The sequence below is a fragment of the Rhinatrema bivittatum genome, chromosome 7 (assembly GCF_901001135.1).
Source record: "Rhinatrema bivittatum chromosome 7, aRhiBiv1.1, whole genome shotgun sequence".
Taxonomy (NCBI): Eukaryota; Metazoa; Chordata; class Amphibia; order Gymnophiona; family Rhinatrematidae; genus Rhinatrema; species Rhinatrema bivittatum.
Window position 1 is genome coordinate 117,390,333 of NC_042621.1, and position 15,002 is coordinate 117,405,334.

At 45.6% G+C, this 15,002-nt stretch overlaps 1 protein-coding gene across 5 annotated transcripts in view; it reads right to left on the reverse strand.

Annotated features, from left to right (window-relative positions):
* NDST2 (N-deacetylase and N-sulfotransferase 2) overlaps positions 1–15,002 on the reverse strand; it is a 625,893-nt gene that overhangs the window by 219,292 nt on the left and 391,599 nt on the right. The window lies entirely within an intron of this gene.

Sequence of the window (15,002 nt, forward strand, 5' to 3'; positions counted from 1 at the left end):
TTGCTTACTCTTTTAGAAATATCATCACCAGGAAACCATTTTGATTGGCAAGAAACATTAAAAAAAAAAATGGAGACCAAGAGTTCAAAAAGTGGCTTCATTACTACCTATAAAACTCAATTTAAACTCTAACTTGGTAACAGACTACTAACCTGAGGATTAGACAACTTTGCTGTCCTCAAATATTTTATATCATCTGAGCAGGACGATTAAGTCTTACCCTCTCACCAGATGTTGTATTACCTACATTGTACCTTATAATGGTTATTTGTAGATTACTGAACATAAATTTTAAATTACATTTCAAAAAAAGCATTAGTGGCAGACATTTTCATCTCCTGATTCCAGAAAGCAAACATACTACAAATGATATAATACAATTTGTGGAAGCCTTTCTGGACATTAGTGAACTGAATAGCCTTGTTTCCTTAGGGAAAGCTTCTCAGCTGTCAGGCATAGTGGTTCTGAGTTAACATGAAGGACTGGCTTTTAGACATTTATATCCCTCTTGAAAAAAATTCTGAAAGGATCTACCAATAATATTTTCCCACGGTCTGAAAATCATGTTCTTCTTAGCCAGTAAGAAATTTGAATTGGTACCATTTTCTCCGTCCCACTGCCTTTTTTATGGCAAACCCCAGAGATAAAGGCAGAGGAAGGGCAATTTTTTATCCTTGAACTTTGCCTCAAGTTTTGAAGAGAAAGTACACATGTAATTTCACCTTGAAACTTGCTACAGGTACAAAGTACCCGTGGACTTTTTCACCTGCTTTTTGTGCGGGGAGATTTTCTATGGAAAGCAGGGTTGCTTACCTGTAACAGGTGTTCTCCTAGGACAGCACAAGTGGGTGACATCATCAGATGGAGCCCAGAACAGAAAACCTGCCACTATCTATGCATCAATGTGGGGTCCCTCTTCAGTCTCGTAATATAGAAATATGAAAACAAACTAGGAGAAAAATCTAACTACATGGGGAGGCAGGCGGGTTTCCTGAGAACTAACATCCTGATGTCCTAGGAGAACACCTGTCACAGGTAAGCAACTCTGCTTTCTCCTAGGACAAGTGGGGAATCCCTAGCTACAGGCTGTTCCCAAAACAAGGGGAACAACAGTCACTTAAACCAAGTGCCAAGGGCACAATAACCTAGGTGCTGTTGGTAATATAGGGAATCAGCCTGAACCTGAACAAAGGACCTGAGGCAGGAAGAGTTGGGTTTTACAGCTGAAGGAGATTCCAGAGGACAGACCAACTGAAATTGTATTCGTGTCGGCCATCCCTGTCCAGTCAGTAGCACGAGGCAAAGGTGTGGAGGGAACTCCATGTCACAGCCTTGCAGATCTTGTCCACGGGGGACCACTCACAAGTGGGCCACCGAAGGTGTCATGGTTCTGACAGAATGAGCCTTGACATGGCCCCCAAGCTGCAGTCCCACCTGAGCATAGCAGAAGAAATGCAATCTGCTAGCCAGCTTGACATAGTCTGCTTAGCAACCACAACTCCCAATCTGTTCCTGTCAAAAGAGATAGAGTTGTGGGGACTGCCTATGGCCTGCTGTCCGCTCCAGGTAGAAAGCTAAGGCTCTCTTTCAATCCAAAATGTGCAGAGCCTATTCATCCTGCTGCAAATGAGGCTTTGGAAAAAAGATAGGTAGGACAATTGACTGGTTCAGATGGAAATCTGTCATCACCTTAGGCAGGAACTTAGGGTGTGTACAGAGGACCACCTTATCATTGAAGTACTTCGTGTAAGGTGAATACGACACCAAGGCCTGAAGTTCACTGACCCTGTGCACCGCAATGTGACTGCCACCAAGAAGATGACCTTCCAGCTCAGGTACTTCAGGTCACAGGAGTGCAAAGGCTCAAAGGAGCATTCATACACTGGGCCAAGACCACTTTGAGGTCCCAGGACACAGCAGGTCTTAGGGGAGACTTCAGCTGAAACAGACCTCTTATAAAGCGCCCCACTATGGGCTGCATCAAGATGGATGAACCATCCACCCCTTGGTGGTAGGCCCTAATAGCACTGAGATGCACCCGAACGGAGTTGGTCTTTAGGCCAGCTTCTGAGAGGTGCAGGAGGTAATCAAGGAGCTTCAGTGTGGAGCAGGTGAATGGATCCAAGCCTTGGTGCTCACACCAAACAGAAAACCTCCTTCACTTCAGGCCATAAGACTTCCTAGTGGAAGGCTTCCTAGACACCACTGGAACCAGAGACACCTCAACCGAGAGGTCTAGGAGCTGCAAAATCACCCTCTCAACATCCAAGCCATTAGGGATAAGCCTTGGAGGTTGGGATGGCGCAGTCTGCCCTAATCCTGGGTGATGAGTTCTAGGGAGGTCCCCAGACTGATCGGCTTCCAGAGGGAAAGATCTTGCAGGAGGGAGAACCAAATCTGTCTCAGCCAGTAAGGAACGACGAGGATCATGGTACCCTGGTCCTGTTGGATCTTCAGGAGAGTCTTTGACACTAGCAGACGTGGAGGATACGCATATAGGAGGCCCATGCCCCAATGTTGGGTGAGGGCATCCAATGCTGGTTTGCTGTCCTCTCTGAAGAGGGTGCAGAACTGATCTACCTTCCTGCTGCAGGGGTAAACAAAGAGATCCATGTCGGGAGCTCCTTAGAGATGAAAGACCCAATCTGCAACCTCCTGCTTCAGGGACCACTCATGGGGGCGGAAGGAGCAACTCAGGGCATCCACCACCATATTCTCCATCCACGGCAGGTACATGGCTCATAGCAGAATGCCCTTAGACAGAGCCCAAGACCAGATGTGGACCACCTCCTTGCAGAGGATGAACAATCTTGTGCCTCCCTGCTTGTTGAGGTACCATATTGCCACCCGATTGTTGGTCTGGATAAGGACTGTCTTATTGGCCAGGTCACCTCGAAATGCCCAAAAATATATCGGATCGCACGGAGTTCCAGGAAGTTTATCTAATACCTCACTTCATGAATGGACCATCAACTCTGGGTGTGGAGACCCTTCATATGGGCACCCCAACCCAAGTTGGAGGCATCCATGGTGAGCACAATTTGAGTAGGGGAAGCCTGGAAGGGCACCCCTATCACCAAATTAGACAGATTCTCTCACCAAGGCAAGGAGTCCCAGAGTAATGCGGGATGCGCACCCGAAGGTCTGGGCACCACTGCGACCGCAGAGCCCACTGCGCTCTGCGCATGTGTAGACGGCAATGGGAGTGACATGAATGGTTGTGGCCATGTGTCCCAACAGACAGAGCATATGGTGCACTGAAACCTGGTGGCTCAGAGGTCACTCTTGCCAGGGACACCACAGTGAGAGATCAATCCTGGGGTAGAAATGCCCTGACCTGGGCCGTGTCTAACCTGGCACCAATATAGTCCACTGAGGTGACGGGACGAGTTGCGACTTCGGGTAGTTGACCAGAAATCCCAAGGTCTCCAACACCCGAATGGTGTAGTGCAGGGATCGCAGTGCTCCCTCCTGGGTGGAGCTCTTTATAAGTCAGCCGTCCAGGTAGGGAAAAACTTGTACTCGCAGCCACCGCAGGTAGGCCCCTACCATGGCCAGGCACTTGGGGAAGACGCGGGGTGCAGATGCCAGACCAAAATGCAGCACTTTGTACTGGAAGTGCTGTTTGCCCACCAAAAGTGAAGATATTTCCTGTGCACTCAAGAAATCTTGATGTGGGTGTAGACGTCTTTTAGATTGAGGGAGCAAAGCAAGTTCCCCCTTCACTGGAGAGGAATCAGGGCACCCAATGAGACCATCCTGAACTTCTCCTGCTTCAGGAATTTGTTCAAGGCTCTCAGCTGTGCTACTCCTCCTTAATCCTGTCCCCGAAGAGATTCTCTCCAGTACAGGGCAAGCCTGCAATGCACTCTTGAACCTCTGGACAGAGGTCGGAGGCTTGGGGCCAGGCCGTGCGGCAGGCTCCAATGCCTGCGGCAGCCACTCTCACTGACATCTCAAACACATTGTATGCTGAATGGACCACCTGTTTATTGCATTCCGAGCCCTGCTGGACCACTTTCAAGAAGTCCTCCTGCAGTTGCTGAGGCAGGCGCTCGACCAGATCTTGAACCTGCGTCCAAAGGTTCCTGGAATGCTGGCCCATATACAATTGATAGATTGCAATGCAGGCTGACAGCATGGAACCCTGAAAGACCTTCCTCCCCAGGGCGTCCAGAGCCCTGTGTTCTCAGCCCAGGGGAGCCAAGGCATGAGTGCAAGAATGCTTTGCCTTCCATAGGGCGGACTCCACCACCTCCATGGACTGGTGCGGTAGCTGGTGGCGTTCAAACCCCATGGTAGGCTGAACTAGATACACCGCATCGGTCTTCCTGTTCACAGGAGGTACCGAGATGGGGTGCCCCCAAAGCCAGACAAACAATTCTTTGAAGATGTCATGGACCGGGTAGCCACCACCTCCTTAGGTGCATCCACAAACTGGAGGACTTCCAGCATCTTGTGCCTGGAGTCCACCTCAGTCAGGAGCTAGAAGGGGACATATTCTGCCATGGCCCACACAAAGCCAGCAAATGCTAAGTCTTTTGGAGGGGATTTACACCTCTCCTCCAGAGGAGACGGCTCAGAGGGTAGGTCCTCGGAGTCAGCAGAATATGACTCAGAGGCGACCTTGCCCCATGGGTCGTATGGAACGTCCTCCTTGCTGGAATTGCCTGGGGACACCAGTGAGGGAGCACTCACTATGCTCTTGGCCCCGCGCATTGGAGGCACTGAGGGTTTGATGGACCTGGTAGAGGCTTGGGAAGTATTGGTCGCGGAGTCAGCCTCGGAAGAGGCGCCACCAGGCCCAATGGTCCTCCCTCATCCAAAGAATCAGCTATGGGAATGGTTTCCGTCAGAAGCAGCACTGGTGCCCCTGGGGCATTGAGGCACCAGGGCACTGGCAGCGGTTGCATTGGCAGGGCACCGAGGAGCATTTCTAAGCACTCCAGCAATGGTGCTAGCATCAATGGCACCGGTTCTGGCATCGGTGGCGGCCCCAACGGGACTGGTGACTGGATGCTTTGTAGGGCTCAGCCGAACACCAAGCATACTCTGCGTTCTAACTCTTCCTCGAATGCTGCCGAAGAAAGGACAACTGGAGGAGGAGGAGGTGTTGCCTGGTCTCCCTCGGAGCCCTGAGGGAGACAGACGTCCAGTACCAATATCGGTGGGGGTTGCCTCGTGCCCTCAGCCTTGATCGAGGGCAAAGCCTCCTCGGCTCGGGGCCGTTTCGGGGGCATCTTGGCCAACGCTAGTGCCTTCCCGAGCTTGATCTTGTACAAGGAAGGAAACTGATGACGGTGCTTCCCTTGCCTTCCCACGGTGCTCGGCCCAGTCTTCCCCTGGTGCCAAGGAAGATGGTACTGATCCGGACCTGGAAAGGGAGGAAAAGAGATATAGGCTGGTCCCCAGCGCCTAATCTGACCTGGAGACCTAGTGGTGGAGAAGAAAGTGTGGCCCTGTTAGCCACTGGACCCTCCTTCCCCAGGGACGCCAATGATCTTGACACAGAGGTCGAAGGACCGGACTTCCTGGGGCCAAACAGCTTCTTCATCTTATCTAGGCACACATGATAACCCTTGGGGATCATCTGGGCACAGAGGGGGCACCCCCTGACATCATGCAATCCCCCTCAAGCACACAGACCTCGTGGGGGTCTGTAATGGACATCATCCGAGGGCACTGGGGGCATTGGTGAAAGCCCGATGACGCCATGTCAAAAAACAACTGATGAGCGTTTGATGGTCGGCGGTCACCAGGGGACAGCACTGTAGAGAATAAACTGCAAAGAACGTAAACTCACTGCAACGCTCACTAACTAAAGCCGGGTCAAGACGATAGCTCCACTGAAAAAGAGAGACCCTGCGTAGATGCGTGGATAGTGGGCATGCTCAGTGTGCCAGTCAAAGTTTCTAGAAACCAAACATTCCTTAAACATTTTGTGCTGTTTTTTTATTTATTTTTTATTTTATTTTTATGCAATTTCAGAAATTAAATATACAAAAATACCTTGTACTTAAATGTGAGGCATTGAAAATTTATACAGATTATAATGATCCTATTACACATTTAGCAAAAAGAAAAGAAAAATGATAACCTCACTATTTATTATAGGAAAAAGGGAGGGAGACAATAGGAAAAAAAACAACAAAGGGTGAATTTTACCAAGAAATAATGAAAAAAGCAAGCTGAGATCACACCAATTACACTTTATAAACCACAAAATGCTTTGTTCCAGTAATAGAGATATACATAGAAATACATAATATGAATTGAATAATATCAAGAATATACTTTAGTAATCTCTAATTCTTATGAGGAAATATGGGAGAAAAGTCAATAAGGAAAATAGGAGCTATTATATTCATAGGAAAAAAGATTAATTAAAGAAAAAAAAAAAAGAGACAACATAGGAGCTATCCATACTCTTACATCAGCATAATCCTCCTTAGGCATGCACATCTAGAAAAGACCTTAATTGTAATGGCTCAAAAAAGACATAATTTTCATTTTGGTATCTTATTAGACATTTATGAGGGTACTTCAAAAGAAATTTAGCACCACAATTTATAGCCTCCGATCTCATTACTAAGAACTTTTTTCTCCGATCTTATGCCGGGATAAATATAACTAAAGCGAAGGTGAATCTAGAAACACTTGTAGTTGGGATGACTCAAAAAAAACCAATCCGAATTGGAATATCTGATGGAACATTTGCAGGGATAAGGCAACAGGAATTGACCTCCCTTACCGAGTACTTCAGCTTGCATAGAGAAAAATGTCTTACGCCGGAGCTGAGTATTCCCCTCTTCCCCTTCCCCTCTTCCGCCTGATACTACCAAACTCAATCTCCTCTCAACACAACCCTTTCTGAGGGACCTTGGAGTCCTCCTTGACCATCAATTAAGTATGAAGAACTACGTAAATTCCATACTCAAAGCCTGCTTTTTCAAACTTAATGTGCTTAAGAAATTCAGACCTCTCCTACACACCCAAGATTTCCGTACAGTTATCCAGGCCACCATCACATCCAAATTAGACTACTGTAATGCTTTACTCATAGGGCTCCCTTACTCCACTACAAATGTTACAACATGCTACAGCGAGACTCATTGCAAACTCCCGCAAACACGACCACATCACTCCCATCCTTAGAGACCTACACTGGCTCCCCATAGCCTCACGTATTATCTACAAAACCCTCACCATAATTCATAAAGCAATTCACACCCACAACTCCAACTGGTTAGATATCCCCTTCACAACTCCTCAGTCCAGTCGACCCACCAGAACGGCCAAAACAGGCACCCCACATGTGCCCTCCCTGAAAACAGCCCATCTCTCCTCTACACATGAACGTGCACTCTCGATCACAGGTCCAACTCATTGGAACACACTACCGCCTGACCTGCGCCTCGAACCATGTATGAACAACTTCAAAAACAAATTGAAAACATGGTTGTTCAAGCAAGCTTACCCAGAATGAAAGGCTATCACACTGTGGCCAAAGTAGACCATATTGCGTCTACCCTTTTTTTATTTTTTCCTCACATTGAGGAACCATACCTTGTTATACTCTCTCTTCTCACTTTGAGGAACCACGTTTTTGTTATCCTTGCTCTTCTCAGCTACCTTTTGTTACCCCTTTCCCAGTTTTGATTTCCCTGTTAAAATGTAATTTCCAAGCTTAACTCGTTTTACTGTAAACCGGCATGATGTCCACAACTAATGCCGGTATATAAAAATGTTTAAATAAATAAATAAATAAATAAATATTCCTTGTAAGGTCAGGAAAAATCCAAATCTTTTGGCCATAAAACAAAAAGGATCTATTATGAAAGAAAAAGCATATTACATTATTATGATCAGTAGAAAAAGCAAATGTCACAAGCAAAGTCTCCCAAAGATAAATCTCAATTGTTTGACAATTTTCAAGGAAATTAGTCAAATCTTGTAAATTATCAGATGGCAAATTATTTCCATGAGCTTCTTGAGGCACAGCTTGAGGCAGGAAAAAAGCCTTGGTTATTACAGGCATGGCTGATTCAGGAATTTTAAGAATTGAGGAAACAGTTACGAAACAGTTCCGCCAGAGAAATCTTAATTCTTTCTAGGGAAATTAAGAATCCTTAAATTCAGGAAATATAGGGGTAGATTTTCAAAAAGCGCGATTTGGCGTACTTTTGTTGGCGCATCAGGCGCAAGGCTACCGATTCCGTATAGCCGGCGCACGCCGAGCCGTGCAGCCTACCTCCGTTCCCTCCGAGGCCGCTCCGAAATCGGAGTGGCCTCGGAGGGAACTTTCTTTTGCCCTCCCCTCACCTTCCCCTCCCTAACCCACCCCCCCCCTTACCTTTGTCGGGGGATTTACGCCTCCCGGAGGGAGACGTAAATCCCCGGGCGCCGGGACGCGACCTGGGGGCGGGTCCGGAGGGCGCGGCCATGCCCCCGGACCGCCCCGGGCCGTAACCACGCCCCCAGATCCGCCCCCGAAACGCTACATCCCGCCCCGAAAACGCCGCGTGGATCGGGCCCGACCCCGACACGCCCCCCTCGGAAAACCCCTGGACTTACGCGAGTCCCAGGGCTCTGTGCGCGCCGGTAGGCCTATGTAAAATAGGCGCACCGGCGCGCAGGGCCCTGCTCGCGTAAATCCGCCCGGATTTACGCGAGCAGGGCTCTTAAAATCCGCCCCCATAATGCATTTTCCATAGTCTCCATTTTTTCTTTGAGGATACCAAATCTGATTGAACTAACTGATGTTGAATCTTCTCAAGAGAAGAAACACGAATGTCTAAGGATGAAAACTTAGTATCTTTGGAGGAGACCAAGTTAGCATTATGCATTAAACGATTATTAGCATCCATTACAACTGTTGTTAAAGTTGTTATGGAGGAATCCAGAGTCACCAATGTGTTCCACAAGACATCCAATGTAACTACAGAAGATTTTGAAAGTCCGAGTCTACCAACCTGAGTGCTCTTCGGCTCACCACAGCTCTGAAGTACCTTCTTCGTCATTACCACCTGGAGAGGCCAAGAGGTAAGGAACAGCCGCTCCATCTGCCTCACATACAGAAAGCTCCTTCTCAATAGTTGCAGATGTCGGGCACAGAGGGGAAGTCTGAGAGATCCCCCTCCTCCATAACCGTATGGAACAGGGTCGAAGCTCCGCAACCCCCCCCCCCCCCCCCCCATTATGGGAGACCGAGATCCTAGCGCAGCTGATCTCTTCAGCCTGCAGAGGAAAGTTACGCCCATCAACTACCTCTGAAGCAGCCATCACAACGGGAGTAGAAGTTGGTGTTGCACCAATGAACTCCTCAATCCGAGGTTGAACAGAGGTAGGAGAGAGAGAACTAGTAATATTCTCCCTTAACCTGGCTTTGCACTTCGTGTGAGGCATCTATACAGAGGTAATCCAATACATAAAGGAAAAACGGAGAGAGAGAGGTTCTGTGTGCACGTCTCAGCAGGCGGCCATATTGGCTCCCCTAAGTTTGTTTTATTTTATAGCACTGAAAAGTGCTGTTTAGGGGCTGCTAAGGCAGCAAGGCATCTCAAAGTGAATTTAAAGAAGAAAAATAAACTACAAAGTAACAAATAAAGAAAGACAGAGGGTACACGTCTGTGCAGAAACTCAGGCCAAAAAAGACTGAGGGTCTCTCGAGGCAGTGGGTGCACGGGAACACCTGGACATGCTCAGCTGGGCAAAAGCTCTATGACTTAAGAAAAGAGGTTCTGTTTGACACGGTTGAATGTCTTCACTCTATGTGTCCTAGCTAATTCAGCCCTGCTTGATGACAGAGAACTTTCTGATCAGTTATACTGAGGGAATGCTTTGCATAAAAACAAATAAAACACTCACAAACATCGATTTCATCTCCCTTTTTTTTAATATTCATACTGCATGAATGACATTGCTGCTAGATAAAAGGGATTTATCATTTAAGAATAAGCTCAGTGTCCTATACATTTCACACTAAAAAGAATCATATCCTGTTGATAGCAAAGCATAAAGAAATCAGAAGTACAGCAGCATTCCCACAATGTATAGCTCAGAGGGAACGAAAAATACTCAGCAACAACAAAAGAAATTGAACTTTGCTCAGACCAAATTGGCACCCCATCCCGTGAAAGAGTGCAACATGCAATGGGCTGGAATCTAAGGAGAGAAAAATAAAATACCTCGGAATGAAATGTTTCCATTAAAAACGGCCACAGAATGGTAAAGGAACAGTCCATTAATGCCCCTGGTGTACACAGTATGTGCAGTTGGCTCTGCCCTCACTGTAGAATGAGTTTGCAAAGGGCCCCAAGGGATTATTAAAACAATGAGGATGAGTTCCGAGTTCCAAGTCTCCCCCCCTCCCCTGTCTCATGCCTGAACTTATCCCAGTCCGCTAGCTTGGCTGTTTACTAAACTCTGGTGCATCTCTTTCCTCCCATCCACCTCCTATGGCATGTGATTATGTACAGACATATGGGGAAAATGTAGCCCATCAGGGATTAGTCAATATCCCTTCTTGCAATACTACACAGTGAGGTGAACAAAGGAGGAGGTGTTAGGTAGAAACATGGCAAAGATCCACTGCTACTAGAGAAGCTGTGCTTCGGGTTGCACCACAAATCTAGTACTGAGTTCAAGGTCTTGTTCATGTTGCAAAACTAGGCTCACATTCCTCGCCTGAATCTTAAAGGGGACCTGCCACACAAGCAGATTACTAAGGCATTATAGTCTCCTACTATGGGATGCTGTGATTTTCAAAACAGCATTCATTTTATTGCTACTGCAATAGTGGGGGAGTGTCTTCTGATGTTACTTGCATATATGAAGCCGTACAGATGCAGCTTTAGGAATGTAACGACATTAAAAGTCAATTTGACAATAATAGTACCGATCGAAAAAAATAAATAAATAAGAGAGGCCAGATTTTAACACGGATGCCTATTTTTTTCCCCCTTTTCTTTTACTTGGATCCAGCCTCTTATGTGGACTTATCTGAAACAGCTTAAGAAATATTTTGCTAATATTTTCTTGTGATTTGATCTTGAAACTTTTTAATATCACTTTTTTCCTGTTTCTAGGACTGTAATGCAATATTTCAAACTTAATTTTATTTAAGAAAAAGATGCTGCTTCCAAAATCACAGTCTCATTTCCTGTTTTCTTTTTACATTTATGCTAGTCCTCCTCTAAGCTGGCTCAAGATATGTTTTGCAATGCAACAAAAGATGTGGCTAATTAAATCCAGTTTCAAAGACTGGTGTGCCCTGTCCACGAAAGGGCATTCAGTGAGGGCTCCAGAAAGGTGCCCATGACCTCAGTCTAAACTCAGAAATCATGATATACACCCAAGAGGCCAATAAGGCACAGATGGAAATAAAGATGTATCAGCAGTACTGAATTCCTTTTCACTGCTAACCCATTGGAAGTTCAAAGCCCAGCTTTTTAGAAAAGCTATTTTCTATGTATTTTGGGGGCTGATTTCAGGTACCGTATTCCCAGCTGGTCTTTGCCCTATCTAAGCTTAGGGTTTAATAGCAAGTTGAGGAAGAGACACTTTATTTTCCTTCTAAACTCTAAAGGATATATAAGACTGCTGGAATAAAGCCATCAACAAAGCCTGCAGAGAGAAACTGTTCTAGTTGCTTTTAGCATTGGTTTAAACTCTGCTGAAATTAAATTTGGTAAGCATCAATGATATTCACGGTACCATAAGAGGAAAAGCAATGGGCTACTGTAACCAGAAATTTCAGAGCAGTCATTTTTATGCTGCTTTCCTTTTTTCCCCTAATTACGGTGGCTGTGTACGGGATAGGCAGGGTGAACAGTACAAACAATCCTTTCTGTTCGACTATAATGACTAATTCAGCAAAAAAGAGGTTCATTAAGTAAAACCTCTGTTTACTGCTTTGCTCTATCTCAGAAGTTAGGTAAGGGAGAAAGGCAAAGATAGAAACTGCAAACAGCACAAAATTATCATGCTAATAGTTTCTAAAACTGAGTATTTTGATTGAAAGAACTGGTAAATAGCTAGTGTGAGCATATCAGTGCTCACCCCCCTCATGCTCCTTTTCTCTTCAAACCCTTTTTCTCTGGCACATTTCTCCAGATTAAGTGTGAATATCTTTTATGATGTCACAAAAGGAAACCCCAGTGTTGCTGGTTGGTTTAGTATTCCACGGGGAAGGATCTGCTCTATCCTGGCTAAGATGCAGACACCTCATGGTTGCATAGCTGACTTCAGAGATGTGGAGGGCAAGAACAGGAAGAAACAATAATTATGGTGAGCACCCTCATCAGTATCTTGAAAAAATAAACTACCTAGACAAACCCCCAAGGTTTTAAAGTCCCACCCCTCTAAATTTACTTGGATAACTCAGACTGCAAGTTTCATGGAGGGTTTGAAAGCTACACTCTACAAATACTATTTGGTACATACTAGGGGTAATTTTTAAGCCATTTACCCAGATAAAGCCAGATGTCATGCACAATAGTGATGTTACAAAATCAGCTGGGGATCTGTAGTGTAACTTGGTTTTGCCCGCACTTTTCTGCCAACTGAACAAAGGCGTTTCAGAGGACAGAGTCGGCAGTTCCGTGTGTATTTTTTCATTTTAAAAAGTAAGCACAGAAGCGCGTATGCACAAGTGATGACCTCCAAAGAGAAGATGTAACTAAGCAAGTGAATCTCTGCCCATACCTGGCCACTTATCCCCAAATTTTCACAGCGAACTTACCCATATGTTTGCAGGAAATTATAAAATTACCCTCAGTAACTATAAATAAATGCAGGAGACAGTGCTAAGAAAACTAAATTGCACATGCAATATACAAAGTTGTTTACCTATAACTGATGTTCTTTGAAGACAAAAAACAACCAATCACACAAATGGATCACTTGACCATCACATATGCTGGTGAGAAGGCCTTCCACAGCTTTCTGGGAGACACAACTTTGCTGGGGGGAACTACGAGGCTACCTGGGTAAATTACCCAGGCTGAAAACGGCCTTCCCCTCAATAGCCCAAAATGCACGTGCTGTGAACAACAAATATATTTTTTTGCTGCAGAGAAAAAAGGCAGAGCCAGAGCAAGATTAGGACAGAGAAAGCAAAGCACACACATGGATTTCATTTTCAAATCCCTGCATGTACATTACTGTGCATAAACTGCATCTGCTTGTTAGGAGTCAAAACCAACAAAAAGCTAGGCTGACATTCTAAGGACTTTAGTCCACACTAGATAGAAGGCAACAGCTCTTTTGGAGTTGAATGAGTGAAGGACTACATCATGCTTATGGGCACACAGACTAGGAAAATAGGTTGGACTGACAACCAACTAAGGCCAGGATTCATTCTTCGCAGAATGCAAAAACCGGGGGCGGGGATAGAAGGGGGGGTGGGCCTGCAAAAGCCCGCAACCTTCGCACCACGGCGGTGCGCCGGCTTTCGCACTGAATAGCGCCACCGTGAAACAGTAACATTATCGCCGGCAGTGAAGACACTGCCGACTCCATCCCCTCCCCGCCCTGAGTCCTCCCCTCCCCGACTCCTCCCCTCCGTAATTTGCATGATATCGCATGTGAAAAGGCCATTTTCGCATGTGATAGAGGCTTATCCCCCTAAGGAAGATATCCAACCCCCCCTCTTGGAAAATTTAAGATGCTTCTGAAGCACCACTCTTTCAGGATGAAACAGTGTAAGATGGATAAGTCATCAGGGCCTGGAGATCATGGACTGAAATGACCACCACCAAAATGTGACATTCCAGGTCAGATACTTGAGCTCAAAAGTGTCAAGATGCTGAGCTGGTTGAAAACCATATTGATGTCCCATGGTAATACAAAACGCCTTAGGGGAGGTCTGTTACTCATAACCATAGATGTAATCGTGGGATTTTTCAACTCCCAAAAGTATTTCTTCATCAATGTGTGTACAGTTTCTCTCAGTGAAGGTTAATGTACTTGTGTGGCAGGGCAACTGGCAATTTGGTTTTATCTTGTTCGAAGCACCCAGTCTTGAACCAAGAACTTAAAGGGCTGCAGCTCAAGACTGTTGCTCAGTGAACTATACTTTGCACTGGTTCTGAATACCATCAGACTCAGTGACTGCATTAGCTGTAATCAGGAGAGCTCCACCACCATAAATCTCCCATTGGCTCTCCAAAGACCAGACTTGGTTGACCAGGCTATTTCTACTTCCTGTTCCTACCAGGGGCTTACTGATTCAACAATGTGCATTACTAAAATTTAATACATTTTGGCTGAAAACTACTACCGGTACTACTTTTTATAATTTGTAGAAGGACCTCCTTGAAAAAGCCTTCTGGTAAAACGTGGATCATGTCAGAATGGTGAATATCATCTGGGATTCTAGTCTGTTAAAGAAGTTATTCTAACAATAGGCTATTTGGGTGGGAAGGAAGAACAGCAGGCACATACATTAACAACATAGTTCTAATAGTTTCATTAACTGTGGGTGGGTGCCCCACTTGTCCCTAACAAGTTATGGCTTTGTATGTCTTGTTTTATAATTATGAGGCTGGTCCTAAATGGTATATGCTAACCTCTACCTAGAGAAAATAATTGGCTGTATTTGTTTCAACAGTAGAGCCTGTATATTGGGTTTGTGGATTTAAGTCTTGATGTCAGCAGTTGTATAAAACATAAGACTTGCAGTGACTGGTGTTCTTTTTGTATTTTTTTTCCCTCTGTGTTGTTCTGTTGGTTTTTTCGTTCCCCGGTGCAGAAATCAGTGGAGGCAATGCTTTCCCATGGAGGGAGTAATAGCGAGACTCAACTCCTAGGTTTAAGGCCTAGATTCTTTTTTGGAAGAGCCCCTGGGAGGACTCATGGGGATAACATCAAACAGAACAGCCTGCCTATGGAAGTCTTACCATATATCTCAGCTTCTGAAGTGACTAATCTGCTATTGATGAACTATGCTGTATTTTGCCGGGAATTAATTCCTTGTTGTAAGAAATTTGTTGTGCTGCTAA